Genomic DNA, 5,067 nt, shown 5'->3' with positions numbered 1-5,067 from the left:
GGGCCTGAAAAAAATATTACAGTTAAGAGTGCAAGACACATTTGCCCGTTATTGTGAGTATACTATATAGTTTTAATTTTACTCGATCAATTCATATCGAGGTAGGCCTAGAAGACGCTTTGTTCTCAGTCTGGTGATATGCTAGTGAATATTTTGCTGTTTTTGTTGTTTTATAGTATAGCCAAACTTGGCTTTTTAGGATTATCCCTTCAAGTATCAAGTTCTATTGGCCTTTCTTTATGTTACCTGTTTCAATCAGTCTAGTCTAATGGTTATCAAATGAATTTGCTGAATCTTATAAAAATTATTTTGTTTGTCGTAAAAAAATAAATAAATAAATCTTAGAGAAGACCAAAAACCACAATATTGAAATAATATAATAGCTATGTTTAAAAAAAAATAAAACCGAGTGTGTACTGTAACCTACATTTTAATTGCAGTGGTGGCCATAACAATTAAATACATTTTTCTGGAAAATCAATAAAATAAATACATGATTCGCCATATTTAGACTACGTGATGTCTTAATTGTTATAGTCGCTGTAAGTTGACACACATTGATTATTTTAGACAAATAGGAGGTTCTTAACTGATTAGTTGTTAGCGTAAAATTCAGCCTGTATTTAATGGCATTACAAATATAAAACAATCGTATTGTTCCATTTGTGGATAGCATAATGATAGTTGTATGGCTGTTTCTTCGTTTGAATTAACGAGACACAATTTGAGCGACTTTTTTAAATGTAGCACAGGTCTGGGTGTATAATAATATGCTTACCTAAATAAATAAACAATTTGAGGTAGAACTTGAAATATTGTGCAATTTGATACCTTCTACTGCAATGGACCATAATCAAATTACGGTATCATTAAATCACCCGTTTTGCCAGAAAGATCGCAATCTATTGAAAATATACAAGAAAATATATTTATGTTATCTCAATACTAAAACATTGCCATCACTATTATTACTCAAAATGTCAATAGCTATATTCTTTTAGAGACACGAATAGGCCTCTCTCATTTCCAATATCAAATATTTTCGTCAGAGTAAAACTTATGCATAAAGTGTAATAGATTGCTATCAAACCCTCTTATTCGCTGTTATTTTCTGAATTTTACATGAGTAATATGGAAACCGTATTGTCTATAATTGCTTGTATGTGTGCACAATTGAAGATTTTTTGTTAGGTTATTCATGTTTTAAATTTAAACTTAAGCTTTGAAGACCTTTCCATCTATTGTTGTGTTGTGTCTTATAATAGTGTTATATCAGGGAACAGTGAAATTCACTGTTCCCTGGTTATATCGATCTAGATTTAATGGGGTTTCAGAATTAGAGGGTGATACTAGTGGTAAGAGATATGGGATTAGTTGGTACTTTGAAAAAAAAACAAATCTGGTCTTAAATGAGGGATCGCGATTATACCTATTTAGTAGACACATACGATTTATAAAATATATACAATATCTGTACAAAATTAGTCTCTGACTAGCATTATTTTTGTTTGATATACATTTCATTTTCAATGCATAGAACGAAAAAGAAAACAGTAAAATAATAATAAAGTATAAAGATTGTATTGTAACGCAACAGAACACAGTAAGCTGACTGACTACTAGGCCTATGTCTAAATTAAATAACATGTTCCAGGAGGAGATCACTGATTATAAATCATACACTAAAAACGAGAGATTATAATGACGTTATTATTGTCAAGTTAAGTAGGCCCTATCATACAATTATCACCAGATTATTGTCTAATTGCAAAGCCCGCGTTTTGTCTATCAAACTCAATGATAATGTCCGTCATTTGACCATCAATCATATACGGACGACGACTCTAAAAACTAATCCGTTTCCGTAAATAGCATTTAAACTTCGATTATTCTGTTAAATATTCGTGATTACAAATTAATTAGCATTTTAAAGAATACCGTATGCAGGCAAGCGGCAATCAAACTCCCAAACCACTTAATGCAATCGGTGGCTGTTACCGTATAATTGATCATATTCATCACCATACCTCAGCTAAATGTATAATATATTACAATCACGTAAATAATTTTGGTCACAATACCCACAAGGGAGGGCGAAATGAAATTGTAAGTATTAAAAGTAGTAATTGTAGTAACGTTATTTCTAGGCTATGGTGAATATTAACGTTAATTTTTAAAATGCTTAGTTTTTGATAATTATATCATTAGTGAAATACAAGACAATCATTAAAAGTAAAGCTGAAGGGGCTGTATGAAATTAGGGCCCTAGTAAGTATTTGATTTACTTTCATTTGGATCCCTGTAGGCCTATCATTTTCGTGAAATGTAGCAGTCCTATGACTTGTGAGCAAGAAAGAAAACTTCAAGATAATTAAATTAAATCTATTTGCTTAATTAGAATAATTATTTAAAGGCTAACTAGGGCAGAAAGATGTGTGTATTATTTCATATCATAAATTAATAAATTTCATATCATAAATTATTTCATAAGTAAATAATTTTGGCATGTGACCATTACAGTTGCCTTTAAAATTGCAATGATTCTATTTACATGTCCACTCCAAAACAGGTTACAGTCTAGGTGCATACCGTACCGTACCCTACTGTATCTTAGTTAGGCCTACTTTTATGACGAACTTAAACCCGATTCAAAAGAGACAAATATTACTTGTGACGAGTGCTAATCATACGGATAATGCGTGTTTAAGTGGACGCAATGTAACAGAGGAAGCCATTACTACTGTAATTGCAAGTCTCCGTTGTCTCAATGAATCTAGTATTACACCCGATTCGAACGAGACCTGCGTACGTACACGGGACGCTTCTTTCAAGATATTCCTTCTGAATAAGGTACATACGACGCCACCACGGGTGGATCCAGAGATGTCCGAAAGGGAGAACCGGAAGGGCCGATTGAGACGACACTAGGCCTACCATCGGTGGGGCATCCCTTGCAAAATTTGTGTTTTATAGACGCATGAAAATAACCTCTAAGGCGTTTTTGTGGGCGATCAATTATTTATTTTTCTTTCTTTCTTTCGGCACACCCCCCCCCCCACCACCACCAATAAATCTTCCCCTGGCCACAGCGAAAGCTAAAGCTGCGCCGAGAGCATGCAAACAGATCCAGGCTAAATATCCTAGTTAAGTCGGAAAAACTGTGTCGGCCGACGGTCCGCCGTTGGCCGACGAATCTATCTCTGCTCTGTGTTAACGCTTATGCGACATGCGGAATATCTTTGGAATATTTAGTTTTATGCAATTATCGGCTTAGTCGCGCTAGCTCTAGGCTATGAGCGCACGTGACGATACACACAATATACGCTAATGCATTTACATTTCAGAGAAGTTTATCTTTGAGAATTTTTTTAATCTGTTTCCGTTAACAAGGTAAATAAGTGCAACTTGAGTTTATTATTATTATTAGGCATATTATTATTTGAATCAATAAAAACATTTTATAGATGTGATGATCATAGGCTTACATAAAGGTCTATTGAAACACAGATGTAATACCGTACAGAAGTGTTTACTGACATTTCAAACAAATATTTAATATTTAAATGTTGCAATGAAACTATGAAATAATTGTCTTTTAAATATGGATGTCGAATAGCGTATACAAAATGATGCAGTAACTACTTTTATCTATTCTGACAATGTCAGTCTTACTCTGTTGTAGGCCTATTAATCATGCTATGTGTATTATTAAAATAATACTAGCAATTTTTATTAGTGTTATTTTAAATATACGTCATTAAATACCATACACAATCTGAAATGGCCTTATCTAGAACACCACAAATAACATTCAATGATGTTAAAACATGTAGGCCTACAACATTCTGAACGTAGCTTTAAAATAGTTCTTCATTATGTCAAATGCCAGTAATAATTCAACTATAGTTATCGCATTGTAAATTATAATAATGTTATTATATTTTAATTGATTTGTAAGGTGACAAACTAATTCTGGCAATCGTAATGAAGTAGCAATCAGATTCAATCTAAATGTGACGTTTCGAAGCTCGGCGACACATTTTATGATCTCATTAGAACTCTTATGTGTTATTATACTGTTGAATGTGTTTATATTGTCAAGGAAATCGCCATTTGCAAGAGTACAAAAACAGTATCATTTAAATTTGTAATAACATAAAAAAGTATGATGCATTTCATGAAAGGTCGTTGGTTTTCAATAAATAATATTTAATTATCATACATTGTATTCATTCCGCTGAAAAAGTACGGTAGTTTTGAAATATTTCAAATCTGCAATTTTTATAATTTTCAAGTTATTAAATAGTACAGATAATAGTGCAAAAGTTTAACAAACTGATTTTTTTTAACTTCAAGCTGTTCTCGGTTTTCAAATGTACTGAGTATTCGGTGCATTTCCACGTCAGGTAGGGCAAAATTACACCTATACATGTTTCTCCTGACGCAAATCCAGTTATTGTCTATTCCATCACGACAATAACAATTACTATTATCATTATTATTATTATTATTGTTATTATTATTATTATTATTATTATTATTATTATTATTATTACTATTATTATTATTGACGCTAAAGCGATAATTGGTTGGCAAATTTTGCAACCCTGTAATAGCGGATGCCATTACTCATTACAAAGGTAATTTGTCACTGTTAGATTTGTAAAAGATAGATTAAATTCAAATCTGACATTGAAAAATTGAGATTATATTATATAATATATTGAAGACACGCTATTATTAGAAATAGTGTCGTACCACCTACCATGAAATTACCCGGATATAACAATACTGACGTATCTCAATGATCTGGCTCTCGTCTGAAATAAACCGCAGAATAAATAATATATTCTCAAACATTTCCTGGTAAATAACAATATATCATGATGAATAGGTTGTATTGTTGTAGAAGGTCAATGCCAGTCAACCTAAATTGTAAATACAAGTAGGAAATTGGCCTAATTGGTTCTGATATTGATTATCTATAGGTGAGTGCTTGGCCCTGGCACAATGGTCATACATATTTTAAGATCTTGAAAATTACAAGTCTATGATTTATTACTTATT

General features: G+C 32.1%; 1 protein-coding gene across 2 annotated transcripts in view; it reads right to left on the bottom strand.

The window, feature by feature from the left end:
- LOC117106799 (calcitonin receptor-like) overlaps positions 1–4,803 on the bottom strand; it is a 132,773-nt gene extending 127,970 nt beyond the window's left edge. For both annotated transcript variants that reach the window (XM_033248253.1, XM_033248254.1), the window contains exon 1: positions 4,766–4,803. The gene's annotated coding sequence lies outside the window, so the exon portion shown is untranslated. The remainder of the gene's footprint in view (positions 1–4,765) is intronic.
- Positions 4,804–5,067: the final 264 nt, after the last annotated feature.

Source organism: Anneissia japonica, unplaced genomic scaffold, assembly GCF_011630105.1.
Source record: "Anneissia japonica isolate Jap-2015-1 unplaced genomic scaffold, ASM1163010v1 scaffold2471_len1564793_cov202, whole genome shotgun sequence".
NCBI classification, from domain to species: domain Eukaryota; kingdom Metazoa; phylum Echinodermata; class Crinoidea; order Comatulida; family Comatulidae; genus Anneissia; species Anneissia japonica.
Note: the sequence above shows the minus strand (reverse complement) of the source record. Positions and strands in the feature narration are given on the sequence as shown.